This window comes from Accipiter gentilis, chromosome 1, assembly GCF_929443795.1.
Source record: "Accipiter gentilis chromosome 1, bAccGen1.1, whole genome shotgun sequence".
Taxonomy (NCBI): Eukaryota; Metazoa; Chordata; class Aves; order Accipitriformes; family Accipitridae; genus Astur; species Astur gentilis.
The window spans coordinates 51,248,854-51,269,837 of NC_064880.1; the positions used below are offsets into that span (position 1 = coordinate 51,248,854).

Below are 20,984 nucleotides of genomic sequence, written 5' to 3' on the forward strand. Positions count from 1 at the left end.
TTTTGTCCGTATAAATAGTAATACTTTTATGGCGGGTCTGAGCAGGCGTGTTCAGTTTTTGGCCTTGGCTTGCTGATGTCATTTTAGAAACGTAGTTGGAAAAGGCCCATGAGGAGTTGAAAGTGCATGCATTCTGAGGGAAAAAAAAGAATATTAAAAATATAGTTGTTTACACTAATGATCTGAAACACGTTATAATCTCAGAAGGGCTTTTGCTATTAAACCCTGCAGTATGTTTTTAGTAAAGGGGAATACTAGTTCTCCCCCCACCTCCAAAAAAATACCCCAAACCCACATTAATGTTGTTAGTAGTACAATTGCCTCAGTCCTAAGATGTGTTTCTCTGCTGTGGTTGACAGTGCTGGGGAAATAGCTGGCTAAGTGATTCTTGGATTTTAAACCGCAAAAGGCTGATCATGAGTCCAATATTCACTTTTCAAACTTGGGAGGAACACGATTTTGACCTCAGAAAGGGCACAGTGCCTGTGCTCATTAACATCCTCATAGATATTTTTTTCTTTAAGGGAGGCTCCATAGGAATACTATGGTGTGCCTGTAATACTGACTCCTTTTATCTCTCTTTTTTCTTGATTTTTCAGCAGTTGCAGGTCATGGCCTAAACCCGGTAGCCTTCCAGAACAGGCTCGGGGTCTGCCCACGATAAAACGTAATATATGTCCTGAAAAGCAGACCTCAACTTTGCTTCAATGAACAGTAGTATTATCTGCCTCTGTCGAGATGTTAATTATTAGGAGCTTGGGGTACGCAAGGTAACTTTTGGTTAGGAAAGGAGAATTTATGATGACTGGAATGTTCAATTTTGGGGTGCTTGGTAGGCTTTAATATGCACATGACGTTATTGGATGCTGTAAGGCTGGCATTGCTAGCAGACCGTAAGACATAAAGCCAATAGAAGTGACAGTCGGACTATGTGTAGAGCTAGTAGTTGAAGTCGTGGTAATAATGAAGAATGGCGAAGCAGTGAAAATGAGAACAACTGAGAAACCAAGCCATAGCTAGAAATTCAAATGCAGATATTTTCACTGTTCTTACTGGCTTTCTGAAAGCCGCTTGTACTAACAGAGTTTTATCTCCACACGTTTAAGTGGAGATCAGATACCACGCCAGTAGCAAAAATTTGCTTTAATTATGAAATGAAAATAATTTTTAGTGGAAATTGAAGTCGTTTAGGTCTCAATCCTGCAAAGAGTTTTATGCTTGTGTTTAATTAGTGTTAATGTCTCTAAGTAGTCCCATGATGAATCCTATTGATGAAAACGGTGCTGCTCAACTAGGGTACAGCTAAGCACATAAATGTGTCTTTGCAGGGTTAAGGCTTGGTTTACAATTGTACAGATACATTTTCATTAGAGATCTCAAAAAGAGAAGTGTGAATTCAGAGTTAAAAATACATTTTGCTTTCACTGCTTTATTGCCCCAGTTATTAAGAAAAAGGCTAGATGTATTAACCTGTTGCTCCATACACTAAGCCATACACAGTGCCTGCTCCTGTGCATAAGAAAAGGTTTAAAATCCTTATCATTCTGCTGGCCTGATTTCCACCGTCTCATAGCCTGTCATTCGCACCAACTAAAGTATTTCCACTATCCCTCAGAGAAAAGCAAAGCCAAAGCAAATTAATCAGAGTAGCCACCTGCTTATATAGCTTAGATCATCTAATCAAAGAACAAGAGCACTACAGCGATGGAACATTTGGTTCAAATAGCAAATAACACATATCAAATATTGAGAGGAACAGAATCTCAGTGCTTTGAGAGAGAGTAATCCCTGCTTATCAGTTGGCTATCGTGAAATGGTCAAATATTCTGAATTTTAGATCACACGCTGCATTTGTTGTAACTTAATACTTTTCCCAAATAAAACCAAATGGGGCAAGAAGATGTTTGTCCCATTAGCAATGTGTAAGTGAAAGTCTGCAAATAATTGGATATCTAGGATACATTAAACTGATAAACATTTTAAATTATTAAAAATATTAATACGGAGCACTAAAGAGTTGGGTTTTTTCCAACTAAGAAATGATTTTCTGATGAAAGTGAGAAAAATTATTCTGCATCAGTAGAAAAAATGTTATGTGCTGATCCTGAAATGTCTATGAAGTTAAGTAAATTTCCAGTTTATCAAATAAGATTTATTTTCCTGGAAGAACATACGTACTTGATAGACACATGCACACACCTATTCTTACAATCACTTTTGAAATTTTGAATTTGCATTATGAATTTTCTTAAAATTCAGACTGTCCAAGTGACTTCTTTCACTAGGAGCACTCAGATCACAGACACAAGGTTGAGAAGCGTTGGGTGTGGATGTGTGTCCGTGTGTACGTATGCACGCGTTATGCCAGATTAAGAGCAGCGCTTCCCCTGCCTGGTCCCCATCTACCTTTGCTCGGTTATGAACACAAGGAGAGACGTTAACTTGCTTACATTTTAAAAATGCATTCCATTCCGGTTTTGATACACAATGAAGGCTGGAGAAAACTATTTTAAGTGAGGGATCAACCCCATTTTCCCTTCTCAGCATCCTCCCTGTAGCTTTTACTAACCACCAGTGTTGATTATTTTTAACTACTTGCTTCTTTCTCCTTTCCACCACCAGCAGCATGTCAACCAAATCCATGGGAGTTATTCAGAATGAATCCTTTCAAATATTAACATACATTCAAAATGAAAGAAAAAGCTTCCTTAGTGCCTGGCCTACTTTTACGCAACTGGTGAGAGCCAGTGCCCTGAAGAGGTTTGAAGAAATTAATGTCTTCCAGCGATCTTCTTGTGCTGACCGCTGTTTTGCTGTGACCCTCCTGATGGACCTGCCTGCAGTCTCCTTTCTGGTCAATAAATAAATTTTCCTTACAAAACTTTAGGCCTGCCACTGCACTTGCTGCCGAACTATGAAGGTTTCCTTGGACTTTCATGGCATATTACTGACCCGATGCAGTGTAGGATGGTACCGGAGAAGAATTGTGTATTTCTGTGCTGCAGGGAGTATTGCGCTGAAAGAAGGAGCAATTTTATCCACCCCCCACCCCCCTCTAACAGGAGATTCCCAACATGGGTGAAGAAACGACTTGGTGTCTTCCTCAATTGAAAGCAAAACTTTAGTGGAATGAAATGCACATTTGCCAATGATGCTCAAGGTAATGTAAAATTGCAAATATTGACGAAAGAGACTGTGTCCTGTATTGGTGGGCAGGTGAAGTCACAGAGACAAAAGTCATGTCATCAGCTTTGGTTAAGATATTTGGATGAATCTGGCTGAATGGAAGAGGTGATACTCCAGTAGTGAAGATCTGGACTTCACTCTCTGTTGGTTTACTTGAAAATACTGACTCAAGTTTAAGAGCTCTGTGCTTTTCTTCTAAGCCTCAAATTCAATATGAAAATCTTAGTTCTTGCATTTCAGGTATTAATAAGCATTCTATAGGCAGTATAAAATAAGTCACCTGAAAATTGTTTGCCATAGTTGCCATTGTTTTCTGTGGTTTCTACAATCAAGAAAAAAATCACAGAATATCCTTGTTTTTCCGGTTTTACTTCCTCAAAGTGGTAAAAATAGTCCTCTCTTCATCTGCTTCAGAGGGGCGTTGTAAAGACAAATATCTTGAGACTTGCTGACTACTAAGATCATTCTGTGTGCAAATAACCATAGTGTGTCTTCAGAGGAAATTTCTGCAAAGGCCTGTGAAAGGGCTTTATCTTATCTGACCACTGTTCTCCTGTCACATACTGCCCATGCTATCCTACCTTTGCTGGCCACAAGGTACTTGCAGTGGGTTTTTTTAAATCTGATTTTCTGCTTGGCCAGTGTCCATTGGCTGGTACTTTTGCGCTAGAAATTTCCACCAAGGGCTGAGATTGACGCTTGGGACAGAGTTAATTTTCTTCATAGTAGCTAGTATGGGGCTATGTTTTGGATTTGTGCTGAAAACAGTGTTGATAATGCCGAGATGTTTTCATTATTGCTGAGCAGTGCTTACGCAGAATCAAGGCTTTTTCTGCTTCTCCCCCTACCCCACCAGTGAGCAGGCTGGGGGGGGGCACAAGGAGTTGGAGGGGACACAGCCGGGACAGCTGACCCCGACTGACTCAAGGGATATTCCAGACCATAGGACGTCATGGTCAGCATATAAAAAATGGGGGAAGAAGGAGGAAGGGGGGACGTTGGGAGTGATGGCGTTTGTCTCCCCAAGTCCCCGTTAGGCGTGCTGGAGCCCTGCTGTCCTGGAGATGGCTGAACGCCTGCCTGCCCGTGGGAAGCGCTGAACGAATTCCTTGGGTTGCTTTGCTCGCGTGTGCAACTTTTGCTTTCCCTATTAAACTGTCTTTATCTCAACCCATGAGTTTTCTCACTTTTACCCTTCCAAGTCTCTCCTCCATCCCACCGTGGGGGAGTGAGCGGCTGCGTGGGGCTTGGTTGCCGGCGGGGTTAAACCACGACACCAGTGATGGTGGAGGGTTTGAAGATCAGTCCCCTGGTGAGACGACATCCTTGAGAGCAGAGTGAAAATCAGGAATACATTCTGCAGGGAAGTTGGGCTGATTTAAGGGAAAATGTGGGGAGGTGAAAAGCAATCACCGCTGGGCTATGAAGATAGGAGCAGAAGGGGAATGAGGTGCTTTGAGTGGGAGGGATAAAATGTAAAATAACAGGGTTAGTACTGTTAAATCTTACAAGACTTTGTGTTTAACTAGGCATATCAAAGGCTGTGTCTTCTAGAGCATGATGTGTACTCCTTCCTTCCCTCACTCGGTATTTAGCCTTTGCTTGGGATGGTGAATCAGACAGGTCACCCCGGTGCATTGCTCCAGCCTGTCTTGCACACAGCATGGCACCAAATTGATGGCTGCTCCTCACCCTGTGACTCCCAGCTCCTCTTGGCTTTAGCACAGCGAGTTCCCTCTGATCTGAACGTCTTCAGCTGTTGTCCTCCATGTAGGGGGCCCTCGTGTTTGGCAGCTGCTGCTGGATCAGGCCCATGCAACTGCTACCATAGCTCGTCTTCTCCAGCTTAGCTCCAGGTTACCGGAGGCTGAGGATGAAGTCAAAGATCTTTGATCCTGATGAAGCCACAGCACATGTGAAAAATGCATTGGTAGCTGGAAGACAGAGGGATCAGGACAGGTTTCATCAGGAAAGCTGTTGAGCAGTAGAGAAGAAAACTGTGGCACTGCTGGTTCTGAGAGAAAAACACTCTGGAAAAAAAAAAAAAAAAGTTTTGCGGTTGATTTATATTTCTATTATAGGCTTATCCTGTTAGCTTGTTCTTAGAGAAGAGCTGTTCCCTGAGGTACGATTTATCCTTTTTAGAAACTCTCCTCCCCCAAGAAACTTGCAACAGTGGAAAGAACAAAAGTTGGGGCTGTGTTTGAAAGAGAAATCTAGCAAAAGCGATTGAGCAGCTGTATTCAAGGCTGCATGCAATGACTAACTCTTCTGGGTTGCAACCACTTTGTGTAAATGTTGAGAAATGTTCATCCCTCAAAGGGAGGGACTTCATGAGAGCTCTAATGGTCATTTTAGAGGTTTCCACAATAGCAGCGTTCCCCCAAATTTCGTTAAGGTGATGTTTTGAGAGCTAAAAAAATTAGGAATGATTCTCTAACCATCGGATTTGTTTTGGTTTGGTTTTTTTGCATGAGTGTCGTGGGGAAGATAGAGGATGGTAAGGGTAGAAGGGAACCGAATGGGTGCAAAAGACATGAAAGACAAAGTCAGGCCAAGAGCTTGCAGAATGCAGGAGACCTTTGCATCCATGAAGACACGGCTGCTGAGTCAGGCCTGTGGCTACGTGCACACCCAAGAAATACACATGTGCTGATAGAAAACAGATTTAAAAGGTAATCGTGAAATTGCTTCAGAGCTCTGAATGTGTTTGGAAGTTTGTGACTGGTTGTCAGTGATGTCATAACCATATTTATTATAGCTCATAAATGGATGGGTCTGACTGTTTTCCTTATTTTAATGTATAAATTGCAGTTTATAATGGCAATAAAACACTCCAGGCTGTGCATTTCAGGGTGATTATTGCATTTCTCAGGTGGTTAAAGTTACTCTAACTGCCTTTCAGCTCAGATTTCAATAGTATTTGCCCAGTGTTCAGGCCATTTTTACTTGTATTTTTATGTACAAACCTCAAATTAAAGTGTTTTATTGCTTTTTAATTAAAACATTGAAGTGTAAAGAAGGAATGGTCACAGGCAGATAGAAACTCGCCGTAGTAGGTGTTTTGATCTAAGAGGGGAACGTATAAGGTAGATGGGGAGAGGAGAGGCTGCAGGGCCTGTCACTGCATTTGGATATTTCATAGGTACCCTGGTTTACTGGTTCCAGTAAACATGTGGTCGAGTAGAAACATTTGTGAGCCAAAGGCATTGGTGTCTACCTTGTAAAATCTAGAACAGAGAAATTACGGACTAAATGGTTGCGAGGCCTTAATTAAGTGCTCAGCACCACCGTGCCCTCCTGGTTGAGGTTGAGGCGTGCTGATGTTCCCCACGTGGTAGCTTGTGACGCTTCAGCTCATGGTGTTCCTACTTTTTAAGAGGGGAAAAAAATGCTCAGGTCTTCTGTGCTCTCAGTCTTTGAGACACTGACCACCTCATATGTGGCTGATCGTACAGGGCAGACTGCAAATCCAGTGGCAATGGTGGGCTTTTAATGGAAAGTAGTTATTCTGGAAGAAATAATTTCCTGGGTATATGAAAGAATTAATTCACAAGTTTGACCCATGTGCAGGGTGAAATGTTTGCTCATTGAAATCCTTTCGGCTGATGTCATGTCTAAGTATCTGCTTGCTAAAGCAAAGCACCAATGCCCGTGTGTTACATGTATTTGTTGAGCGGTGGCCGCTGTCTCCGCGCTAAGGGAAGGACGGTCCCATGGAGAGGTAGGGCTGCTCCCTCTCGCTGTGGGGCTGATGGACCCACAACGACGGCGTTCCTCCATGCTTTTCTTGACACCGTGCCTCTCCTCTTACACTGGGATGGCACCGAGCCCTGGACCAACCCGCTGGTGAAATACCCTCTTACTGGACATCCCTACCACCCTACAGGCCAGTGAAGCCCCTTCCTATCTTGGTCCTACAAGCTTCTGAGAAGGCATTGAAGGCGAGTGGCATGGCAGGACACAGCACCCACGAGGCTCCTGCTCCTTCCGAAGGCCCCGACACTGACAAAAGTTACGGCCATGTCTCAGGTTTGAGGTCATATCTCAGTCTGCATGAGGTTTCTTCACGAGGTTGGGCCATCGCAACGCTTTGGTGGGTATCTGGTTGTCTACAGTCATATACCCCTTTCCGTGGTTGGTGTGGGGTTGGATGGCTGTACATGCAGGCCAAGCTTTTTAACTGGGATTATCTCTTGTGGTACATCTTTACAAGATCTAGTGTCAGAGTCCTCTAGTTCACATCTTGTGGGTACTAGTTAAAATAAGTTAAAAAAGAAAATCATACCCTTACACACATGTCCCTGACAGGTAAGGACATAAGTATTATAAGCTTTGTGGAGGAAAGTTAAATTAGGGATTGAGCCTTCCACTAAGGAAGAAGAAACCCAAACCCAACCAAAACCCAACTGGTTGGGGTGTCTAATTTTACACAACAAAATGTACCTACAATAATATTTTCAAAGCAGTTTTTTGCTATTGTTTCTCCCATCTTTATTTCTATTTCTCTTGTGCAAAATATCCCTCTTGTATACCTCCCTTTTCTTCCCATACAAGAGTGGAAGAAATGCTTAATGGGAAGCAAAACACATTAGGAATATTAAGGAAAAATTACAGTATATACACTATGAAATGAAATGCATCTTTTGTGAATAAATCCCCCCAGAAATCTTATATTTCCAGGCATCCACTCACATACCTTCATGTAACAACTTATACATTCGTAAAACATTCATTGAAAGCAGCTCTGCAGTTTTATAGAAAACAACATGCCAGGGATGCAAGAATCTTGCCAGTTCTGTGAAAAATGACACCAATTAAAGCTTAAATTGCTTGTTTTCTCATAAGGTACATATTTTCATAACTTTGAAATCAAATAATTGCTGCTTTTATATTAAATACAATAAAACAAAAAGGATGCTAGTTTAGAGGAACTGCTACAAGCATTTTAATATAATTTTCCCACCATTTAAAGTCACAAAATATGGAAAACAAGTCAAGTATGCAAAGTTCCAAGGAGATAGAGAAACTCCTTCAGATTATTACATCATTTGTCTTTTGTGTCAGGAAATGTGTATGTGATTTCATTGTTTGATTAAATGCCAAAAAAAGGCATATTGCTCTTATCTAACTGATTACAGATTTTATTCATCTGAAAAAGTATTTGTTCGTACTTTGACATTAGAAGGCAATATTTTTTTTAATGGTCTGAACAAGCATTTTCAAAAAAATATAATCCTAACTTCCCAGGCTTGCTTTTTATTTTGTATTAACAATGCACTGTACTAAAATTTCCCATACTGGAACACAGTCCCTAGTGGTTTTCAAGCTATAAACTGAGTAAACAGTCCCTTTCTTATTGAGTGTCTGTGTGAATGCATGTTGTTTCTGGAATACATCATATTCATTTGCAGAAACCCTGCGTATGGATCTTTAACACTTTTTTTTTTTTTTCTCTTTTTCCGAGGTATCTAAAATAATAGCTTTTTAAGACAGTATTACAGTCATATAACTTGTTGGGAAAAGCACACTCTATGGCTCACAATCTGAATTAAGCATGTGTCATTGTGGGTAAGTTTCATTTAAAATACCTATATCTGCTAATTATTTAATATGCTAATGCTGTGCTGCTGTACTATCTCTGAATTATGTTAGCATGTTTTCGGTAATGCTGCACTAAGTAGAATATAAGAAAATCAACTAAAAATATTTCCATATTGAGTTCCCTATTTTGTGTGTGTGTGTGTGTAAGTGCATATAAAGGTGGCACTTACCAGTGACATTTTTTGGACTCTCACCATATGAGGATTGACAAACTTAGCTTTGCATTCTGAAGAATCCTTTAAAAAAATACATAAATAATCTGAGGACAAACATGAAGCTTCATCTGGGGACTTCAAGGTCAGTTACCATTGGCCTGGCCTCCATTAACCCCCACAGGAAATCTTCCAGGATCCTTATTTTATCTTGAGTGGGTGTTCCCAAACTATCAGTCTTTTATTTTTTGTCCACCAAAATAGAGACACAGTTTCCTTTAAAAGACATGAATTTCATCTGGTAGAACATTTTAAAAAAAAATGTTTACAAGTCACAGAGAAATTTGCAAAGAGAATGGTGATATTTTAAATTGCTGTATTAACAAAACTCTGCTCTGCCTAAATTTGGAAGAAGGAAAAAGAAGATTTGAAAACTTAGTAAGCAATTAATAGTAAGATATTAAGAGACAGCTAAGCGTTCTCAGTCACTAGGGAAAATAAACTGGTATGGCATAATGAGATCCCTACAGTCTTGTGATCAATCCAAAGTAACAAGAATGTAATACCAATGGGTTAACTAATTTTACGTATATATTTAAAAAGTCTCTCAGTAGTCTGAATCATGTCCAATACGAATACTGAAGATTAGAGGATCTATTATTAACCCATGAGTATTACGCTTTTGGTGTGCTTTGGCAACGAAGAACTCTAACAGGAGTAAACTGTCTGAAATATGTGTCTTTTTAATAAAGTAGGTAATTTGTTTGTTGGGGAGGGAGAGTATATCTTATTTATGGTGTCATTTTAAACTCAAGTTACAACGTCTTAGATTTAAGAGACAGGCCAGTAATGCAGGCAAGGGTGTCTCCTGCAAGGAGACAGAGATTAATGCCATGTGTCCTGATGATTCTCCACCACAATTTAGGATTCTGGTGGCGCCATGACGCCCCTGTTTTTTATGGTGGTTTGCCAAGAGAAAATGACTTAAACCAATTGTGAATGCATTCCTGTTATACTTTTACACAACCGCATTTATGTACATAAATAGCATAATGAGTATTTTTTAAATGATCTTTCATTCCAGATTCACCTACTTTGCATAAAATGTCAAGCGCAGGAAGGAGGGGAGTTGGGGTTTTGTTTGTGTGTGTGCTTTTTTTTCTTTTTCTTTCCTTTTTTTCTAAATGAGAAAGGTTTTCACATGGGAATATACTTTTTTTTTTTCCCCTCCTTTTTTCTCCATGACAACTGACCACAATTGAAGTAGATTTTTCTTAACATACTGTAATGTGAGAATTTTCTTCAGCTGGAGGGTGTCTTATTCCCTAAATTGAAAGCTGTTCTACTTTGCTGCATAAAATGTGAACTTGAAGATTAGGATGGCTACCTTTGCCAGGTAAAAACTGGTACAGGGAGAACTTGAAGGCCCTCAAAACCATAATAAGCTTTTAAGACTTTACAGGTCTGAGGTGGAGAACGGCTTGTAGGCTGAAACGTTCTGAGCTGAGAAAATGATGTCCTTATACTCAGGAATGTTTATACCAGGCAAGCAGAGTATTTTAAAACATTTTGCCTAAATTCACAACTGTTTTTATCAATTTACTTGCGTATGAGCATAGGTATTTATGCAGCATTCATCTTTTTGGTTTCAAAATTTTGCAAAGGAGGCATTTATTCTCCCCCCCCCCAATCCATGAAGAGGTGTTTGTAGAGTTGTCTATTTTATGGTGTTATTTTTGTGAGACTGCTGTAGGTCAATAAAGCAAGATTTATTAGTGGCTTTTAGAAATGCTGGTATTCTAATCATTGCTATATTTTTAGGAGCGAGTCTCTTTTTGTTGCCTGAACCACTTAATTTGTCTCCATGAGTTTGCTTCTTGGTTATGTTCCTATTTGAAGGCAATTCTCAAGTGCAAGTGCGTTCGTGCTGGGTGATGGAGCCCACAGAGCTGGTCTGTCCCTCAGAGGGTTTTGAAAACTCAAAACGAAATGAAGTATCTAGCTCAATATTTAATGGGAGGAGGGCTGCGTGTAAGGATGATGGGCTTGGAGGCCGCCTCTGCTTCTGGTTTGCTGTACTCCAAAAGATTTGCGATTCTTTTCAAGTTAGTCGTTTCCCACTGTGACTATGAGAACTATGGTAATCAAGCCTGAAGCTTTTGAATGACAATGTCATCACGTTTAAGTATTATTATGGCTGGAGTGGATAAAGATATATTGCAGTAGCTGGGAGAGAATAATATGCATTTATAGGTAAGGTCCTTGTCCAAGGCCAAAATGGACATCCTCCCTTAGTCCCTAGGTATGGACAGTTCTTGGTCTGACACGTGGCGTGGAGGGGTCTGATAAACAATCTGTGGTGAGAGTTATCGTTTTTGTTAAGAACGATGTCAATGAGTGTGCTGAAGAGTGAGAGGCTGTTGGATACTCTCTTGCGGCTATTGCAACGAACAATAGGCAGTTCACATGAAACTCGTACAAAGCAGCTGATCTAACCATATTGCTATTTTTATGGTAAAGAGGTGTTTACTAAGCAGGTCTCTCTTCTCGATGCAAAAAAGGTGGTCTCCAGTATATCTTTATGTGTTCTTTAGCATAATATTTTGGTTTGGAAATTAGAGACTGAGTTAAAGTTATTACCTATAGCATTTGAAAAGTAATTTCCTCTTGATGTGCAATTAAGGTCAATGTTTACATATAACTTCAATGTCATAATAACATAGGTTTTTTACTGCTACATGTGGTTCCTGCCATTAATATATCCAGTTGTATCAATACTGGCTCTTACAGTGGTGCAAATACATGGGGTGGTCTTGGCAATACACTCTCTCTGGAAGTTGGAGAAATCTGGCAGAAATGAAGAAGAAGGGCTAGAAGATTAAATAGTTTGGCAACCAGGACAGAGGAAGAGGTCTGCTGGCAAATGAGGGGGAATTATTGGCACTGGAAATTAAGAGGGTCTAGCAGTGTGGAAGGAGAGAGAAAGGACTTTGGAAAAGAGATGGAAGGGCCAAGTACATAGGACAGAAAGGTCAGGAGGAAGATTGGCAGGAGAGCAAAAGAGTTTGCCTCCAGAGAGAAGCAGAAAGGGATGACTTCTTAAAATAGAAAGTCCAAAGAGTATCATCAAAGGATTCAGCTGTGGGAAACCTGTCCAGCTAAAGAGGCAGCAAGCCTGAGATGTTTATTATTTTTAATTTTTTGGAATGCTGCAAGATGTAAACCAGTCAATTCCATTAAAAAAAAACATGTTTAGCTTCAGACTAACAAATTTGCCTTTCAAATTTTCGTCAGAAAACTTCTGGTGCAGCTCAAAAAGTCCCAAACTAGAACCCCATGTCATCTCAGGGTCTTACCACGTCTGGGTCATAAGCTGCCCAGCTATTTGAAACGTAGCTGAAAACGGCTGTAGCAGGTTACTTTTCAGACATATGGAGCCTTGTAATCAGGCAAAGTTACAGTTTGAATTATGAATTATTATTAAGTGTATTTTAGCCCAGTCTGACTCTTGGCACTGGGTGAAATTTTCAGACTTATTCATACTTAACTGCTCGAGTATCTTTATGATCGCCTATTGTATACAGGTCAGTAGTTAGCTTCCAAAGTCAGCACTTGGTACTAAAATCTTGCACCAACAGGTAATATCTGTTACTTTTTATGAGTGTATGAGATAATACAGTGTACATCAACTGCTGTTGTTGGAGAAACGTTGCCTTGTAACGTAATTATGCTCGAGAGCTTGATTATTCTTTGCTTTGTTACTTCTTGCTTTTATAAAATCAGTTTCTGTCAGTTTTGAAGTATGTTACCTCAAGACCCGAACATGTAAGGTACTTGCAAAGTCAGCTATACAGAACTCTTCACTTAATAAACACGTTAACTTTACTTTTGTGCTTTTATAAATAATTTATAATGTACATTTCTGAGGTCTGGGGTCCCTTTCCCAGAGGAGAGGTAGTCCTAGTACAGGAATTCAGAAAGTTAGCACACTGCTGCTTTTGTTCATGGCTGTGCAGCTTTATATGATATGATATTATTTGATAGGATGTTTGCTTTTCACTTGAAAAGATCAGTAATGTCAATGAATATTATGGAAAAATAGAGCTGTAGACTTTTTCGGGTGACTGCTCCCCAGACTCTCTTACTCAAGGAGGCTTCCAATTTTTGACTTTCAGGTGTATGGAGAGGACGCATGTATGATAAAGTAAAAGCTGGGTGTTTATGGGAGTTATTCCCACTGCCACTGTGAAGCATTGTATCATGGGCCTCTACCTTGTGCTCTGGTTTAAGAGGGAACTAAAAAAATCTGACTCTAATGCACAAAATGTTCATTTGACATCTGTCATATTACAACTGTAGCCCCATAAAAACTCAATACTAGCTTTTATCTATTTTACATCCATAATAAAGAGAAAAAGTTACAATTTTACTAAAATACACATTTAAGTCTTGAGCCCAGTGATGAGAGTTTTGACATTTCAACACTGGTACATAAGAAGGAAAAGAAATTCAAAATGTCCTTGTAAGGAAACTTCTGTTTACTGCTGATTTCTAGTTATCCCAAAGTCAGTCCTGTGTACTGGGCTGATTATAATGCAGTATTTCAGAGGAAGAGAGAGGCAAAATATTTTGATGAATTTAACTGAATTTAACAGAAACAAATGTTAGCACTGGAGACTGGCATGTGTCTGGGTGTCTAACAGCTGGATGAGAATTGTGTTGTAGAACAGTAATCCTACCTAGATTGCTTTCGGTGGGATCAAAGCCCACGCTTGGTTAATTTATCGAGGATTTGTAGTTAACCACGAAGTTGTGCGCACCGTCTGCCTGCCAGCCTTCTCTGTGTCCGCTGGAAACAACGACCCATAGCTGAAACATCCATGGCACGAAAAGTGACCTGGCCGAACCCCCCAAAGAGAGCCAGCCACCTTCCTACACCCACACAGCTTTTCGTCAGGGAGCTGGTGGTGAATGTTTAACATGAAAGCATATTTTGCCCAGGTGACAGATGAAATTTGTTATTTCTCCTGTGAGGAGGAGCGGGGCTTTCAGGGAGGGCTCTGGGAAAGCAATACAAATCGAGCCCTACTGTCATATTTAGCTGATAACAGCTGTTTATTGTACAGACTCTCCTTTGTGCTTGGACTGTTGCCACGTATGATTTAAGCGTGTTTGGAGTCCTGGTGGGCGCGAGAGTCTTGCTGGGTGGTGCCTACTGGGACCAGTGATGGGAAGAGGGCATCAGTCTTACTCTCTAGTTGGTGAATTCATGCGACGCAAAAAAAAATAAGGAAATGAAAAGCTAATGCCCTTAAAATGGGCAGCCTGACACGTAATGGAGATGGGGCGTTGAGCCTGGGTATGTCAGGAACATAATTTTAACACAACAAGACACATGTAACCAGGCATGACACATTGGCGTGCTGACACGTGAACCAGTGCATCTGAAACAAAGGCAGTTTGCTGAAATTCGTATAGATTCCCCTTGCCCTGAACAAATTTCAGTTTACAAGATTTCATGATTAACAAGCTTTTTAGAATATTTACAACTTTCTGAAAAGTGAGCTTTTTTTTTTTTAAAAAAAAACCCCAAAAACGTTAAATGGAACACACACACTGCCTTTGAAATGTAGCCATAGGAAGGTCATATATTTAGGTGTTACATATTAAGATATTGATTTTTTTTTAAATATAAAACCCCTGCTTACAATAAATACAATGCAAGTCATAACCTTTATTATAAAAATATTTCAGTGTTCCACAGTAAAGGGTCATTAACATTGCTAAACTGTAGAATTTGATTATTAGTGGAGGATACTACATTTTGTTTTTAATAAGGCAGTGATTTATATAGAAACTTATTAAGAAGCAAGATATGGCTCATTTCTGATCTCTGACATGCTTAAAAGATGTTGCAAATTAAGGGATTGATCCTGTAGATCACTGAGCTGATATGAAGAAATGTCAATAAACAAAGTGCTCCCTCTGTCACTGGCCTTTACCTTGCACTTAAGCAGATGTACTGAGATGGTAAAGCTTTCCTGATCCCAGCCATTTCAGATTTTGTATGCTAGATGGGAAGCCAAGCATATGACTCTTTCTTTTTTTTTTTTTTTTCTTTTTTTTTCATTCTGGACAAGTGGTTGAGTGTTTTTCTGTGGAGAAAACCTCATCCGCAAGGCGATCATCATCTCGTACTTGACGTGCACAGCCAAGCTGGTTGTTGGTGGCCAGCTGTTGTGCAGGAGCACCTGGGCAACTGCAAATGTTGGGGAGGGCTGATGGTAAGCAAAGGTGAAGAAGCGACACAGCTCCGAAGCATTAGCCACAGCGAGGAGATAGTGTCTATCAAACACTGGCTCTTCAGCTCCTTGTAGTGAGAGCTGGAGCTCGTGAGCCTCTGCAGTGGCAGAAGTGTCGGAAATTCAACCGCACATTGGCAAGGTTAGCTCACGTGAACATCTTTATCTACCCCGATAAATTAGGATGAGCTCAAATAATTTATTTAAGTGACCCAAGGTGCACTGCATCGCTTTTCCTGGAGTGGTTCAACCAGAAAGTGTGTGCTGGGGTCATCTTGGCTCCCATAAGCATCTCCGGTGGTCGCAGAGCCATTCCCCGAGACAGCGAGAAGAACTATCGTGACCCCTACAAGTGGGACAGACCACCTGCCTGGGACGTGGGTCTGCCTGTGTGGCTGGGACCTCCTGAGCTGGGCAGAGCGGAGCTCTTTGGGTTGAAGGACGCTTGGGGTGGCAGTAGCAGAGCCAAGGGCACTGAAGGGAGAGAAGTGACGCATGGCAATTAAAATAACTGCTGGAAATGGAGAGTTCCTAGGGGGAAAATAGCTTGCCTTCGTATAAGTCCCTTTATGTGTGCAAATCTGTGGACAGTGTGATGAAAATGCATTGTTGTATGTTACCCAAGAAAATTTCATAGGGGGGAGAAAAAAATTTCCTTTGCCAGAATGATCCTGTTACACATGCAGTACTTATTAATGTGGGTGAGTTTGGTTGGGGTTTTTTTTTGTTTTTTTTCTTTTTTTTTTTAGGTAGTGCATGTTTTTCATTATTTTAATCGGGAAAAGCCTGATAAAAGAGAATGTACACTTCACGTGTCAAAGAACATGCTAAAGCTTTTTTATTCATATGTGAAACCTGCTTATATGTCACTTTATATGATTTTCTTTTTAAATTTTATTAGCTGAATTTTAGTGCTCTTTAAAGTAAAAGTGATAGCAACCAGGTGCATTATGGGGTAGATTACACAACCCTGCCAACACACCTACGTGAATAATTCCCACATTTCCAGTCTCTGCTGTTTGTGCAGGATCAGGCAGTTGTTTTGTGCTGTCGATACATCGAAGGCTCTCCAGACAAACACCACCAGTCTGATTTTGATACTGTAAGCTATATTTCACTCCTCTAAAGTGAAATAGCGATTTTAAAAAAAAAAAAGCGCATCGTTCTTCACGGATTTTACGTTTCTGTTTACATTAGTTTTCTCTAATATTTTTCAGTTCTGATGAGAACTAAAAGAAAACTAAACAACAAACAACCCTCCCGCCACTTCACCTGCTTTCTGGCTCAGCCGATTGAAGCCTTCCCATGGCTGTTCAAATAGCATCTGGAGGGAATGCCAGTTGTCTGTTAAAAAATCAACAATAAATATATGTATTTATGAGGACGGTGAGAGGCACAAACTGCATCCCATGCAGCCGCTGCTGCCTGTACCTGCACCAGCCTGTTACTGCTTAAAGATTTAAAAATTCTCTATGGCTATTTTGGTTTTTTTAAACACCTCAACACAGTGAAGCAAAGACATTTGCAACCTGATTAAAAAAAAAAAAAAAAAAAGAGAAAAAGCTTTATATTCTTTCTCTTCAAGCCTTTGATCCCGACTCTCCAGTCGTGGGAACAAGGAGAAATCATCTTCTGTGAACTGTGAGTAGGAAGCTGCGAGGGAATCGGCAGATGAGTTTGAACGTTAGGCCTTGTTTATACTGGGGATTAAGTCATTTGTGGTCAGTAACCAATGCAGCTGGGCTGCTGCAGGCTCCCGGTTCACTTCAGATGACATTACTGGAGTGAAAATCGGGGGCACGCTCGGCTGCTGGAAGGGGCGATTTCTGCCCCGGCCGTGTGCGCGGGGGCATTTCGCTCCCCGCCAGATTGGGGTGAATCCGGACCGGAGCCGACCTGATGTTCTCGGTCCTCGTGTTTCCAACACGTCAGGTTGGAGCAGAGCTCCTTGGGCGAAGGGAAAACTTCAGAGAAAAGGGGTTCTGAAGAGATTGATCAAAACCATAATTTTATGGGTGTAGCAGTAAACAGCCAAGCCAAGCCCGAGCTGCAGAAAAGAGCCGCTCAGGGCGGCTGCTACTTGGTGTTTCTCAAGATCCTAAAGACGACAACAATCAGCAGATAGGGAAGGGAAGGGGGGGAAAATGCCTAAATTGCTGCAATGATCGGTCTGTGTAAACATTTCAAGCATCTGTCTGCATTTGGAAATATCCTGGGTTGTGCTCTGAAAGTATTAAGACTTTTTCCAAAGGTGATTTTATTGTCAACTACTATTACGGCAGATTTATTTTTTTCTAGGAGGCACATGGTTAACATCTTTCTGTGCTTCTAAATATAAACTTGCTTCCCAGTAGTTATTATCCAGGTCTCATTCCTTCTCTATTTCTCTTTCCTTTTTTCTGCTCCTCTCCTCTTTTTCCTTCTCCTGTCACTGTCTGTGTGCATTTGATGAGGCTCTGAGTTACAACTGGACTCTGCGAGGATGGATTCCTTTTGTGATCTGTGCCGAGTTATACCAAAACTTTACAGAAAGTTTTACTTTCGTGGAGTGCTATATAGTGACTTTTTATGTGTCTAAGAAATGGAAACATTTTGTCTCGTATAAAAAAAAAAAAAAAAAGAAATATTTTTATACTGTGCTCCATTCACAGACCACATCAGAGGTATTCTAAGAATAGAATAGATCAAATATATTTTATGGAAATATAATGAGAAAAGGATGTGTTCCCAAAACTCACTCTGAACAAAGGAATGCAACATAGTCAGGAATACTTTAATGCGCCTAACAATTTTCTCATGTGAAAGGCTGAAGGAACAGTCTTGGTTTGAAGAAATCTTCCAATTCTCCCCAGGCACCCTGAACTTGAAATCAGAACTAGGAAAGCTATATATTACAAAAAAGAAAATGTATGGAAAAAGTGACTGAGGGCATTAACCATAAAAGACGTTTTGAAAAGAAAAATAACATCAATATGAAACATTTTGTCATGTTTCATTTCATTGATCATATATTTATTTTATGTGCTCTGGAGCGCTGAAGCTTAGATGTAACTACATTTCAGGAGCCTCATATTAGACCTGTCATTCTCTTTGTGGTGAAAACTAAATAGTGAGGAAAAAATAAAATAGATTGCAGTTATTAGATTTGGGTTGGATTCCATCGGATTGTGCTTAGAAACTTCAAAAATTGAACTTGGAAAATGAGACATAACATTAACAGCTATTAAGGACACTGCCTGTGTGACAGATAGAGAAGTAGGAGGTACACCTACAATGTAAAATAATGCATCTTTTTCATAGTAATGCAATATGTTCGCCTTAAATAGGCTTGTAATTAAAACTGCCAGTGTTGATTAGATCAACCATGTAGGAAAGATGCATTTGTATTAGTTCTAATTAATTCTATTTTAAACAAGTTGGTTACAGATTGTTGGTTTGTGGTTTTTTTTGACTCCCCGATACAATGGCATATATGTCAGCTTTGTATATAGCTCCCGAGTAATACAGGTCTCAGTTCAAAAGGCTCAGTCTCTGAGCCCAGGCTACTTCTGCCTCAGGTCTGGACTTCTTTTCCTAGGCAAAACCTGCAATCATTTAAAATAGGGTTGTTACAGACGCACAATGGATGGGATCAGGCCACCGTTAGCATCGTCAGACACTTTTTTTAGCATTGGTAAGGAAAATGAAAGCATTTTTCATAACTCAGGCTCTTGAGTAATTGGTCTTAATGTGTTTTCCAATAAATATAAGGTTGGCTTGGAAGTTAGTAGCAGAGAGAAGCGGGGTAGGGAAAGGCACGAGTTTGGGGAGCTCTGGCAGCCCCCGGCACATTCTCGCAGCTTTCTCTGGTGCTGGGTGGCATTTCTCACACTAGGCATCTTTGAAGATTGCTGGTATGAAGCCCAACGAGATACACACTGTGTTTTCAAACCTCCCTGTTGGAGTCTGACACCCTGTTAGAGCTGAAAGTCATACTCTCCTCGAATTGAATGGAATGAGGATTTGGCCCTAAGTGGGTATTTTCAGATATATCAAGCAACGCAATCTACGAATGCTAATGAAGTCCCACCGTAGTGGTAACGTATGCAATGGCGTTTTATGAAGTTCAGGTCTCTGAACAGGCCTTCAAAGGCGTAACTCCAGGGGAATAATGCCAACCTTTCTCTTGGCTCTTCATCTGTCCTCTCGGTGCAGAGCAGATCGTAGGTGCAAAGCGAAAACGAAGCGGTCGGAGCCTTTTGGCTCCTCTCTAGCGCCGAACCATGCTGTTGGGCTTTCTCCTTCTCGTGGTCCTGGTAGCTTTGGGTGGGCACATGCCAAGACCATTTTCTCCAGGGCAGGATGTGTCTGGAGCACAGAGGTCCATCACTGGGGGGTCCCTGGGATGGGGTGATGGCCAGAGACGTTGATTCACCTCTGGGCTCAGCGTGGATCTGCTGCTTCCGACATCTCCTTGATCCCCTGTAGCTGAGCGGGTCAGGATTGATGCTCGTGGCTCTGTGCACAGCAACTTTGTTCTTGAAACAACCTGAGTGCATGGGAAGCCTCCAGGAACTAAGAGTGCTCTGTTTCGGCTTGTAACATGACTAGAAATAATAAGTTGCGCTATGTTTTCATATTGATTTTTCCTTCTATTGGTGCAACGTTTTCAATTTAAATGGCAGCAGGCTGAGGCACAGAATGGGAAAAACTGTTGAGCTACACAACTGGGAAAAGAGCCTGGTTTTCTGATTTCGTGTCCATGTTACCCAATTAAATTTTGTTACTGTCCTGTGATTTCATGTCCAGTGCAGTATTGCTTCCACAGAAGAGCTAATTATGGACTAAGATAAGTACAAAAGTGCCTATATTTAATTAATACTATATAGTCTATCCAGGAAGAAGACTTTTTTTCCTAAAATTGTTTTAATTAACATGAAAGAAAAGCTTCTGCTGACTTTTTATTGTCGCAAGATAGAGAGAAAATTATTTCATGCTAACATTGGACTATATTTAGCTTCCATCTCTCTATCTACAGAAGAAAAATTGAAAATTAGTTTATGTTAGATTGTATTGCTCCTTTTTATCTCATAAGGGTTTCCTTCAAGTACCATTAAATAATGATATAATCTTTAGAATATTAGTTAACAGATGATAAATATTTAATTTTTGTTGTTTGGTTTTGTGTTTTGTCCTTTTTATATTTCTTAGCTGAGGAAGAAATCTTCCACCTTCCAGAAACCTGATATTTTGGACCAAATCCCTCGCTGAACAGGTTGTATGCTGCCCTTTTCAAAATCAAGCTATCAGAAGATGCCCTTCAGCAGAAGTGTTAAGAGGACTTGGTGAGCTTAACATGTTTCGCCTGCTTAATTTAATTTGGAAAAATTCAACCAGAAAATGAAGTTATTAACAGGTTGGTACATTCAGAGATAAGATGATGTCACAGGAAAGCAGTCAAGTGGGTTGCTTGTCAAAATATAAAATATGTATCTGTCAGAATCAAATGATAGATAAGCTGTGGCTGGGTGTAGGATGCAGTGAAAATAGTGTGCTAAAAATTGAAACTGAATCCCACCAGTCTGGAGCACAAGCTTTTAGTAACTATTGTGGTGATCAGAAACACAACAATTCTAGGGACATGAACTGCACTGCTTAAACACGGTACGCGTAATTTCTTGGCACCGGTAGCCAGAAGCACGTACATCTGCACTAGACCTCAGACAGACAGGAGAGACCTCGAAAAAGTGGCTGTTTCAAC

At 40.5% G+C, this 20,984-nt stretch overlaps 1 long non-coding RNA gene across 1 annotated transcript; it reads left to right on the forward strand.

Annotated features, from left to right (window-relative positions):
• The first annotated feature begins 5,606 nt into the window (after nt 1-5,606).
• Nucleotides 5,607-20,559, forward strand: LOC126044995 (uncharacterized). Its single transcript, XR_007507879.1, has 4 exons — nt 5,607-5,861; nt 7,076-7,282; nt 8,654-8,757; nt 20,435-20,559. It is a non-coding gene; the product is annotated as an uncharacterized LOC126044995 (long non-coding RNA).
• The last annotated feature ends 425 nt before the right edge of the window (nt 20,560-20,984 follow it).